This window comes from Rhinoderma darwinii, chromosome 5 (genome assembly GCF_050947455.1).
Source record: "Rhinoderma darwinii isolate aRhiDar2 chromosome 5, aRhiDar2.hap1, whole genome shotgun sequence".
In the NCBI taxonomy this organism is placed as follows: domain Eukaryota; kingdom Metazoa; phylum Chordata; class Amphibia; order Anura; family Rhinodermatidae; genus Rhinoderma; species Rhinoderma darwinii.
Window position 1 is genome coordinate 235501223 of NC_134691.1, and position 12982 is coordinate 235514204.

The following is a 12982-nucleotide window of genomic DNA, read 5'->3' on the forward strand; positions in this document are numbered from 1 at the left end:
TTCGCCTCTGCATCGGCTAACACTAAGCCCCGCCTTAGCAATGGAAACTGTCAATCAGCCGGCGGCCATTACTAAGGCGGTAGTAATATAGTTTATAAAAAAACAAAGACATAGAAAAAATATTTTATTGAAATAAAAAAAAAAAAACACACAACCCTCATTAACCATTTTATTGATAATAAAAAAAAAAGCTGTCATCGAAGTAGTCCTGGAATCCGACGTAGTCCAACGACCGAACCTGTAAGAAAACACACAAAAAAAACGATTAGTAACACATAAGATTACTGTGTGCTGGACCCTGTATCTAAACCTACAGTGTGGTAGGCTTATATACAGGGCCCAGCAGACAGGATCACGCATGGACCATGTATCTAAGCCTACCATGTGATTGGCTTAGATACAGGGCCCAGCAGACAGCATCACACAATCTGTGATCCTGTCTAATGGGCCCTCTAAGCCTGCTACATCGTAGGCTTAGGGGTTGTGCAGGCCCTAAACATTGATGGCCTATCCACAGCATAGGCCATCAATAGCTGATGTGTCGGGGTCCGTCTCCCGGGACCCGCCAATCACCTGTTTTGAAGGGGCCGCAGCACTCGTACGAGAGCTGCTTCCCCTTCATTTCACTACTCGCTCACACTGTGAATCGCCGACACCGATTCACAGTGTGACCGGAATGAAGGGGAGCAGCTCTCGTACGAGTGCTGCGGTCCCTTCAAAACAGCTGATTGGCGGGTCCCAGGAGTCGGACCCCGCCAGTCAGGGCTAATCTTACCTTCCTCTTCAGCCGCGGCGGTAGTTCTGTTGTCTCGATGCTGTGCACGGCGCATAGCGCTGTGACGTCATGCGCTGCGCACAGCACTTGACGTCAGGACCTCCGCTGCGATCCGGAACCAGGAAGGTAAGTACAGTCTGTTACTATAGTAACAGGGGCCCGCGGCCTGAGTTACTATAGTAACTTTTTATTGATGTGGTGCGGGGGGCTGTGGGCCCCCTGGCTTCAGGGCCCGGTCGCAATTGCGACCGCTGCGACCCCTATAGCTACGCCAGTGTATACAAGAGGAGGGGGGAATTGCTGTTTGGCAGTATATACAAGAGGAGGGGGGATTGCTGTGTGGCAGTATATACAAGGGGAGGGGGGCTGTGTGGCAGTAAATACAAGGGGAAGGGGGGCTGTGTAGCAGTATATACAAGAGGAGAGGGGGGCTGTGTAGCACTATATACACAGGGGGATTGCTGTGTTGCACCATATACAAGGGGAGGGCGGATTGCTGTGTGGCAGTATATACAAGGGGAGGGGGGCTGTGTGGCAGTATATACAAGGGGATGGGGGATTGCTGTGTGACAGTATATACAAGGAGAGGGGGATTACATTGTGGCAGTATTTACAAGAGGTCGGGGGGATTGCCCGTGTGGCAGTATATACAAGAGGAGGGGGGATTGCTGTGTGGCAGTATATACAAGAGGAGGGGGGATTGCTGTGTGGCAGTACATATAAGGAGAGGGGGGATTGCTGTGTGGCAGTTTATACAAGGGGGCTGTATAGCTTTATCTACAGGGGGGCTGTGCGGCACTATCTACATGGGGGCTGTGTGGCACTATCTACATGGGGGCTGTGTGGCGCTATCTACAGGGGGTTGTGTGTGGTGTTATCTAGAGGGGGCCTGTGTGGCGCTATCTACGGGGGCTGTATGTGGCAGTATCTACAGGGTGGGGGTGTGACGCTATCTACAGGGGGTCTGTGTGGCGCTATCTATAGGGGGTCTGTGTAGCGCTATCTACAGGGAGGGCTGTTTGACTTTATCTACAGGGGGGCTGTGTGGCTCTATCTACAGGGGACCTGTGTGTGATGCTATGTACAGGGCGGGTCTGTGTGGCACTATTTACAAGGGGGCACTGTGTGTGGCAGTATCTACAGGGAGGGAGTGTGTGACGCTATATATAGGGGATCTGTGTGGTGCTATCTACAGGGACAGTGGTGTGATGAGGGATTATTTCATTGATGCCTATAATTGGTGTTTATAACCGTCTATTTTACAGGTGTAGTTGTAATATTATAGTATTTAAAAACTAAATTAAAACTAATTTAAAATAAGTTTTCTTATTCTTTTATTTAGTCGCTATATTAGTGTTTACTGGGGGTATAACTTTTGGTCATCTGATCGAACGACATTGATGGAGACTTGCCCTGCTCCCTAACTGCTCTGCTCAGGAGCTGTCAAGACTAAGGCTGGGTCCACACGACCTATTTTCAGGCATAAACGAGGCGTATTATGCCTCGATTTACGCCTGAAAATACGGCTCCAATACGTCGGCAAACATCTGCCCATTCATTTGAATGGGTTTGCCGACGTACTGTGCCGACGACCTGTCATTTACGCGTTGTCGTTTTACAGCTGTCAAACGACGACGCGTAAAATGACTGCCTCATCAAAGAAGTGCAGGACACTTCTTTGGACGTAATTTGAGCCGTTTTTCATTGAATTCAATGAAGAACAGCTCTAACTTACGGCCGTCAATGACACCTCGCAAAATGCGAGGACGAGCAATTACGTCTGCAATTACTGAGCTGTTTTCTCCTGAAAACAGCTCCGTAATTTCAGCCGTATCGGACGCTGCCGTGTGCACATACCCTTAGAGGGAACATTGCTTTTTAGGTAGTGTATTTGTGTAGTTAACTAACTGATATGGATTGATATTGTTTGATAGATAAACACTTTTCTACCTGGGTATAAATAGTCTTTTCTATGGCTGTAGTATGGGAGGGGCACCAAAATAATCTTGCACAGGGCGCCCTCTTGCCTAAGGCTAGCCCTGTCATATGGCATATTGAAGCAAGACCGTGAATCTGATATATTTTGGTTTTCATTTCCTAGAAGTGTGATTTGCTAATCTCTACAGTACAATGGAGTATACTAATAGAGTGATGCTGTTTCGGAGAGATGCAGCTGATTGTTGAATGACATGCAAGTGTCTGTGATTGGCCAGAGGGAGGTGGATATGCTGACTATATAGAGTGAACAGCTTGCCCAGTGTATCATATGTGAGAGTGCGGCTACTGGAGATCCAGGGGATTTACACTGTAAACTGTAAGTAACATTCTCCTCTTGCAGCTTTGTGTCTACCTAATCCCCAGAAGATAAATAACTGGATTAGTGGAGCTCTGAGCCTTATTGTTCATTTGTACTGCTATATTATCTTTTATATTAAAGTACAGCTTGAACTCAATATTTACTGTATTACATCTGATTTGTTTTTACAATTGATAACTACTATATATGTGTGTATATTTGTCTAAAATATTTATTTTAAAAATATTTCAATATTCTCTAATCATATATATTTGAAAACCCCTTGATTCATTGTCTTGATTCATTTACATGTGCCCATAAGTAACACATTTCCTTATAGCTTTTCTTTATCGTAAATATTCAACTGCAGAAGGAAATACTTATCAGATACTCACTGATTATAGTGAGTAGAAAATGGTATTCAGAATACTTTACTTGGTTAGTTATTCGTACTCTCATCAATCCCATGATGCATGCATTTGAGAATATATACTGCTTTGCTGTCTTCAATATTTTGTGTTCATTTAAAGTGGTATTAGACTCAAACTACCCAGAAAAAAGTTTGAGGGGATCCAATCCTGTTTTTGGATCTAAATATAGGTCTCCTGCACTGAGCTGTATTACAGCATTGTGGTCGCTGCTTAAATCTGCCATTGTAATAATAATATGCATCTGTGATTTCTCTGCACGTTTACATGTTACAAGATAATAATAATAATAACCTTAATTTATTACCGCCAGTATTTTCCACAGCACATTAGCAATCATTCAAAATTAAAAAAACAAAAAACAAAAAAACAAACTGATGAACATCCATTAACAATAAAATGTAAGGATAGAGGATTCTGTTCAGCAGATCTTCTAATCTGATTTATAATGCCAGTGACGTCACATTTGGTACTAAGTGGCTGAAGCATTACCAAAGCTATTATTGTACCGCAAATTATTTTAGGTGTGTTTACGCTAGTTTTGTGCCAAGAAAGGTGGGCTGAACTTCAGAGTCACACTGAATGTGACCCTGAAAAAGAAAATTTTCTGTCACTTTCTACTTAGAAAACTGTTGGAAAACAATGCTGGATCCAAACTGACATTGTTATTATCTCTACCCAGAATCCAGTCTTGTTCACGCAATGCATTTATGATACATCTTATTAGATCCATACAAAAGAACTAATAAATGTCTTTAATTTATACTTTTCCCATCTTTACGGTATACTCCTGAATACAAATGATCATTTTATGCTTGTTCTAGCGTGAATTATAGTAATTGCGTCAGGCAGCCATGGCCCCACCCTTTCACTAAGCTCCACCCATTTAAAAAAAAATAAAAATATGCGAAGAGTGGCGGAAACGGCTCAGAAGTTTGTCATTTGCCACTTTTCTATGTAAGAAAACCAGCATAGAAAAGTTGTTAAATCCCCCCCCCCCCATGTCTGGTGAAACAATTCCCCATTTTTACAGCTTCATTATTATTTCCATATGGACCCAGTATATATGTAAATGTATGTATGAAAGTAAGTAAAAAAAGGTATGGGGACAAACCTTCAGCAACCTAATACAAGATGAGTCGTGTTAATGGAATAATTCATGCAGTAGATATATTTATTTCTGTAGCGTTTCTACTTATGGTGTTAAGCGTGGATGAGCCCTTAATCTCTTTAGGACATCTTATGACATAAAATGATGGTTGGAAAGAAATGAAAAAAATCATTGACTTCAATAGGATTTCTTTTGCAACTCTGTTTCTTCTCCATTGCCAACAAAGTCCACTGTCCAGTCCGTTTTCCCATTAGGTTGTTATAATTGAATTCAATGGGACTATGGATGCGATGGATCAAAACAACTAGTGTCACAAATGACATCAGCTTTTTCCATCTATCCTCGCTTTGATTTCAATATAAAAAAAATACAAATTGGAAAATTTACATTTTCTCATTGACTTCAGTAGAGATTTCTATTCATTAAAGTGAATGGGACAATGGATGGAAAATTGATGTTCCTGAGGACAACTCTTGTCATCAGTCGCATCAGTTTTTGTCATCATTACTCATTTGTTCTACAACAGAACCGATGACAAATAAATGTGAACACAGCCTAAATCCACATTCACTCACATTAGATATATAGCATGTCCCCTTCTCAATCCATACATGTAATCTAATTATCAGTGTGTGTTTTTTTTTTTCCTTTGGCTGCTCATTTGTTATGTCCAGGACCCCTTTGTATCTCTCTTGTTTGTTATTTCCCCTCCGTTCAGACATAGTGTAAAATGCATCTTTGTTCTTTATACACGTCGTTGCTTTGGTTACAGTTTAACCATTTTAGCACTGGAAATCTTGGTTCTGTTCTAGTTTAGGTGGCTGGACATTTGTTTTATTTTGCAATTCATCAGTTTAGGGATCATGAATAGTTGACGGAACACACCTTATTTGTAAATATAGTAGGATTGCTTGGTTTACTGGATTGTCAACTAAAAAAAGTATGTCCAATTTACTTGTAAAGGTTGGTAGACCCTAATAAAGACAGCCCAAAATAAAATGCTGGCATAAAATAGTCTACCATTACTTTGTCTCCTTGTTTTCTCTCTGCTGTCTCCTGGTACTGGTGTGAAGGAACACTAATGCCTCATGAACACGACTGTTGTGCCACTCGGGCCGTCTTTGACAGCATCCGAGTGGCACCCGATAGTCTTCACGGACCCATTCACTTTAGCGGGTGAATTGGGTCTGTGAAAAATGGTCCGAGTCTCCGATCCGGGGAAAGATAGAACATGTCCTATCTTTCCTCGGATCACTGACAGGACACGGACGGCACAAATGTTCATCTGTAAGAGGCGTTAGGGATCGTCCACACTTAGCGGAATTGCTGCGTTTTTTCTGTCCGGAATTGCGGACGGAAAAAACGCAGCAGAATACAGTAGCAGCAAAGTGGGTGAGTTTAATAAATTTCATCTCCTCTGAAAAACTCAGCAAAATACGCCCCATTTTCTGCAGTCAAAAACGCAGGAAATGGTGCGTTTTTGTTGCTGCGGAAAAGCTACTATTTTCAACGGAATTGCTGCAGAAATTTTCTGCAGCAATTCCATTATTTGTGGACAAGCCCTAAGAATATTACGCAATTATTATGCAGCTGTGTTGGAAACTAGTGTACAGATTTCCAAATGCTGGACTATAAAATGCTGGATTAAATAAATGTAATTGGGAATTTTTTAATTGGTACCTCCCTGAACTGAATTGACCATCATGTGACAAGCCCTGACAATAAAAAAAAAGACATAATCTTTCATAATATTGCTGGCAATTACTGCAATACCTGAAATTGTCGAGTAAAAACTACTGTAAGACCCATGCACACGAACGTTTTTTTGCGGCCGCAATTCACCCACAAATCTGCGGGTGAATTGCGGCCCCATTCATTTCAAAGGGCCCATGCACGCGACCGTGCATTCCATGGTCCGTGCATTGCCCGGGAGCCTGAACCCTCTCTCCACCATTCAAAGTTTTTTTTTATACTCTAAACTTTCAGGACCAGAGGCGACTAATAATATTTTTTGTGTTCTATTCACCTTAAGGGTATGTTCACACGCAGTGGTTTCAGACGTAATTCGGGTGTTTTACGCCTCGAATTATGCCTGAAAAAATGCCCCTAATACGCCTACAAACATCTGTCAATTGCTTTCAATGGGAATTACGATGTTCTGTTCCCACGAGCCTTTATTTTATGCATCGCTGTCAAAATACGGCGCGTAAAATGACGGCTCGTCAAAAGAAGTGCAGGACAGTTATTATGACGCTTTTGGAGGCGTTTTTCATTGACTCCATTGTAAAACAGCTCCAAAAACGGACGTAAAAAACGCAGGGAAAAATGCGAGTTGTTAAAAAACTTCTGAAAATCAGGAGCTGTTTTCGCCTGAAAACAGCTTTGTATTTTCAGACGTTTTTGTTCACTGCGTGTGAACATAAGGGTATGTGTACACGGTAGCTGGCTTTTACGTCTGAAATTACAGACTGTTTTCAGGAGAAAACAGCTGCGTCGTTTCAGACGTAAAAGCTCCTCCTCGTCTTTGACGGCCGAACATTTGAGCTGTTCTTCATTGAATTCAATGAAGAACGGCTCCAATTACGTTTCAAAAAAGTGTCCTGCACTTCTTTGACGAGGCAGTCATTTTACATGTCGTCGTTTGACAGCTGTCAAACGACGACGCGTAAATTACTGGTCGTCGGCACAGTACATCGGCAAACCCATTCAAATGAATGGGCAGATGTTTGCCGACGTATTGTAGCTGTATTTTCAGGCGTAAATCGAGGCATAATACGCCTAGTTTACGCCTGAAAATAGGTCGTGTGAACCAAGCCTATGGGTATGTTCACACGTTTACTAAAAAACGTCTGAAAATACGGAGTTTTTTGACAAGTTTTTTGACGCGGAAACCGCGCCAAAAAACTCGTCAAAAACGACCTGAAAATGCCTCCCATTGATTTCAATGGGAGGCGGAGGCATCTTTTTCCCGTGAGCGGGAAAACCGCCTCGCAGGAAAAAGAAGCGACATGCCCTATCTTCGAGCATTTACGCTTCTAACCTCCCATTGAGTTCAATGGGAGGCAGAGAAAGCATATTTCGCAGCGTTTTATGCCCGTGGCGCTCAATGGCCGCGGGCAAAAAACGCAGCGAAAATCGGAGTGCAGGGAGAGGAAAATCTGGCTCCAACTTCCAAACAGAATTTTGAGGCAGAAATTCCGTCTGCAATAAACTCTGTGTGAACATAGCCTAAATTTGGAGCTTCTTTTCAGGCTTCTTTTGAGGCGTTTTTCATAGTGTTCAATGGAAAATCAGCTCCAAACGCATCAAGAAGTGACATGAACTTCTTTTTACGCTCCGTTTTTTAAAATGAACTAAATGCTGTTTTTCCCATTGATTTCAATGGGCAGATGTTTGTAGGCATTCAGCTTCCGTTTTTTCAGCCGTTTTTCGAGGCGTAAATGCCCCAAAATACACCTGAAAACACTGCGTATGTACATACCCTCAGGTTGCACAGGATGTGGGAAGATGTGTTACAAACTTTATCTTCACAAGCTTTCAAAGTGGTTCTGCTTAAATCTAATTTTATTACCCCCCTCGCAATAAAACTTGAAGTGGGGGAGACGAGCTGTGTAGCTGTAGAGTCATTAGGGGCTGCATGTCGGCAATGTCTCTCTGGGTCTGTCACAACTTATTAATTCTTCTACACATGAAGACGAGCATTCACTTGACCTGGTCTTCTTCCGACACAGTATCTGAAAGTCGAAATAAGCATAAATAGCTACTATAAAATATAACCTTTAATAAATACCCCTAAAATCAGGTGTATAAACTCACAGGACAAACAAGAAAAATAAACGGTATGTGGAGACCTCCAGTGTACGATAACTGGAAGAGCCTATAAAAAAAATTCACCCGCAGTAAAACAGTAGTATGCACAGCAATGAGATACGATGCATAGGAAATATTCCAATATCAGCACACCATGAGTTAATGTCTACTGAAAAATGGGTGGATCTTACCAGAATCAACGTTGGCTGGCTGTGCTTAAAGCGTTTTAAATGGATGGCTTTGATTGTCTCGTCTTTCCACAGACCAATGCTGTTGATTCTGGTAAGATCCACCCATTTTTCAGTAGACATTCACTCATGGGGTGCTGATTTTGGTATATTTCCTATGCATCTTATCTCATTGCTGTGTATACTATTTTACTGTTGGTGGATTTTTTAGAACACGCCTCAATCCCTCTTTCTTCAGCTCGTGATGCACCGAATGTGGAGAAAATCACACTTGTCAGCAAATTTCCTCCATTACAAATTTATGCTCAAAACTTACAACTCTGCCCTCCACAGCACCAAACATGTCTATTTCACCTCTCTCATATCCACACTATCTAATAATCCAAAACGCCTCTTTGATACATCTCATTCCCTCCTTAGTCCTAAAGTGCAGACGCCGATCACAGATCTCAGTGTTGAAGACCTGGCCACTTATTTTAAAGTTAACATCCGGCATGATATTATCTCCCAGTCCCCTAGTAACATCGATCCCTTTCCCTCCCGCACTCCCTCTTCTTCGCTTTCTGCATTTGACCCAATAACAGAAGAAGAAGTCTCCAGGCTCCTCTTTTCTTCTTGTGGTGTCTGAGAAGAGAAAAACATACTCTGCACCATAAGATAAACCTAATAGGTAAGGTATCATAGAAATACAAATGTCTTAGGAATACAACTGAAACATAGTTACATAGTTATACCTTACTTACACAACTTGTCCGATTTGCATCTGCAAAACATGTACCATTTTTCATCTTTATGAATGTCCGCGTTCTGTCTGAAGATTGAACCTTTTTTTCGCCAGATGGAAGGAGTGACCCTTGTGCTTTGAGGGGATTTTGCATTTAACAGCTTTTCACCAGATTTCTTGGTTGAGCAATTTATTTACTTATACGAGTTAATCATGTCCCCCCTTAGTCGTTTCTTTTTAAGACTAAAATATAAATTTTATTCTTTTAATCTTTCCTCATAACTTAGATTCTTAGATAACCTATAAGTTTAGTTGCTTTTCTTTGTACTTTTTTTTTCCTTTTTTTAACTCCAGGCCATTCTTTCTATGAACTGGAGCCCAGAAATGAACTGCATATTCTAGATGAGACCGCATTAAGGTTTTGTAAAATGGTAATATTATGTCCCTGTCCCGCGAGTCCATGCCTTTTATTTTAATACACAACAGTATCCTGCTGGCCTTAGAAGGAGCTGATTAGCATTGCATGCTGTTATTTAGTCTATGATCTACAAGTACACCCAGACAGGGCTGGTTTTTGCGGGGGGGGGGGGGGGTGCGACCTGTGCGAGTGCACAGGTCGCTGAAGCCTCCTAGCATGTTTGGGCGCCACTGTGCAGGCCATTTGAACTCTATATTCTCTGCTCCTCGTTACACACACTGAGAAGGCAGCAAGAGCAGAGGAGGGGAGGAAGCTACATCCAGCAAGAAACCTGTGCAGAGTGATGGTAAGTTCCTGTGTGTGTGTGTGTGTGTGTGTGTGTATGTGTGTGTGTGTGTGTGTGTGTGTTATCTGTGGTGTTACATAGGACTGCAGGTAATATCCACTACAGTGTGTGTGTGTGTGTGTGTGTGTGTGTGTGTGTGTGTGTGTATATATTTACCTATATATATTTGCCTGTATAATATGTCTTTATGTCTTTATGTACAGTATATATGAGATAAAAAAATATTTGTGGATGGCAGCAATAGAGAGACACGCACATGGTGCCATCCGGCCCTGCACCCAGATCCTTCTCAACAAGTGACTCTCCTAGGTTAACTCCGCCTAGGACATATGGTACATGCAAATTATTAGCACCCAGATACATAAATTTACATTCATCCCCATTGCATCTCATTTGCCAAGTTGATCCCTCAACACTCTTTGTCTAAGGCTGGGTTCACACGACCTATTTTCAGACGTAATGGAGGCGCCTCGAATTACACCTGAAAAACTCCCCTAATACGCCTACAAACATCTGCCCATTGCTTTCAATAGCAATTACGATGTTCTCTTTCCACAAGCCTTTATTTTACGCTTCGATGTAAAAAAACGGAGCGTAAAAAGACGCTCCGTAAAAAGAAGTAGCATGTCACTTCTTGAGGCGTTTTTTGGAGCTGATTTTCCATTGAACACTATGAAAAACGCCTCAAAAAACGTCTGAAAAGAAGCTCCAAATTTCATTCTAAGGGTATGTGCACACGATAACGTCAATTACGGCTGAAATTACGAAGCTGTTTTCAGGAGAAAACAGCTCCTGCATTTCAGACGTAATTGCTGGTACTCGCATTTTGCGAGGCATCAATTACAGACGTAATTTGGAGCTGTTCTTCATTGGATTCAATGAAAAACGGCTCCAATTACGTCCCAAGAAATGTCCTGCACTTCTTTGACGAGGCTGTTATTTTACGTGTCGTCTTTTGACAGCGACGCGTAAAATTACAGGTCGTCAGCACAGTACATCGGCAAACCCATTGAAATGAATGGGCAGATGTTTGCCGACGTATTCGAGGCTTTTTTTTCAGACGTATTTCGAGGCGTAAAACGCCTCCAATATGTCTGAAAATAGGTCGTGTGAACCCAGCCTCAGCTTCAAAAACGCCTGAAAATAGAGGCTGTTTTCTCTGAAATCAGCTCCGTATTTTTCAGACGTTTTTTGTTAAGCATGTGAACATACCCTAAGCCTGCTTGTAATTTATTAACCACTTCCACAGACTGAACAATACTACATAGCTTGGTGTCATATTCAAAAATAGAAACCGTGCTATTAATCCCATCCTCTATATCAGGGGTCAGCAACCTTCGGCACTTTAGCTGTTGTGAAACTACAATTCCCAGCATGCTTTGATAGCCTCTGGCTGTAATAATAAAACCTTTGGTCAAAGCATGCTGGGAGTTATAGTTTCACAACAGCCGGATTGCCAAAGATTAATGACCCCTTTTCTATCATTAAAGGGGTTTTCCCATGAGGGACATTTATGATATATCCACAGGATATGTCATAAATGTCAGATAGATGCGGGTCCCACCTCTGGGACCCGCACCTATCTCTAGAATGGGGCCCCCTAGCGGTTGTGCAAGGTATTCCAGCACTGTGCTATTCCTATTCAAATAGCTGATCGGCGGAGTGCCGAGAGTCTGACCCCTACCAATCTAATATTGATGGCCTATCCTAAGGATAAGCCCTCAATTTTAAAAGCCCTGATAACCCCCTTAAGAGTCGCCCAAACATTTTCCCCAAAATAGATATTAGGCCTACTGATCTATATTTACTTGGAGAAGACCTAGAGCCCTTTTTGAAAATAAGCACCACATATGCCCTGTTCCTTGGCACTATACCAGTCACTAGAGAATCTCTGAATATTATGAATAGGCGGACAGAAATAACTGAACTAAGCTCTATAAGAACTATAGGGTGTAACCCATCTGGTCCTGCAGCCTTGTGCACATTTATTTTATGTAACTTAGCTTGTACCATATCTACATTCAGCAAATTAAGTAAGTATATTAATTGATGTATTAACAGCACTGGCACTGCCTACATCAGCAATTCTTTCTTTTGTTGTCTATGCTGAGCTGAAGAATTATTAGCTTTATTAGCTCTACCTTCTCTAATTATTTCAGTCCAACAATTCTTTTCAAAACTCTGTCAAGATGAATTTTTGAGGTTTTCAGCTATATCAAAGACCCCACTGTTTTGAACAGGCTGAAGCCTGTTTGACGTGGATGTTTTGACAATAAAACCACTTTGAAGATCTGGAGACATGTGCTGTTGTCCTACTATTTGTTTTGGAATATCCTGTGGATATGTCATAAATGTCCCTGATGGGAATACACCTGTAATCATGTTTTCAGTAAGGGACAGTTTTCCGCAGCAAGACAGGTACTCCTAGCGGCATAAATAACTATAACGATAACAGCCCGGCTCCCTGCAATGTGTTCGGTCCGGGAAATACTGCCGGCATACGGTCCGTATATCACGGACCAAACACGCTCGTGTGAATCCAGCCTAATTGATACCATTATAGTCTACGGTGACGGATGCCACTGTTAGGGCATCCGTTACAGCCCACGTTTAAAACATACATTGGGATCTTTTCCGGCATATATGTCAAACATATGATGTGCAGGGGGCCTTAACCCCTTAATGACCGGGCCTGAAAAGACCTTAATGACCAAGCCAGATTTGTTAAATCTGGTATGTCTGACTTTATCAGAGAATAACTCTGTGAAAGTTTTGAATATCCAAGTAATTCTGACATTGTTTTTTCGTCACATGTTGTACTTTATTTTAGTGGTAAAAGTAGACTGATACGATTTGCGGAAATTAATGAAAAAATAGAAAAATTTG

The 12982-nt window shown here is 41.8% G+C and overlaps 1 protein-coding gene across 1 annotated transcript in view; it reads left to right on the forward strand.

Annotated features, from left to right (window-relative positions):
- The first annotated feature begins 2968 nt into the window (after positions 1–2968).
- DDC (dopa decarboxylase) overlaps positions 2969–12982 on the forward strand; it is a 245101-nt gene continuing 235087 nt past the window's right edge. Inside the window, exon 1 of the mRNA XM_075828537.1 lies at positions 2969–3089. The gene's annotated coding sequence lies outside the window, so the exon portion shown is untranslated. The remainder of the gene's footprint in view (positions 3090–12982) is intronic.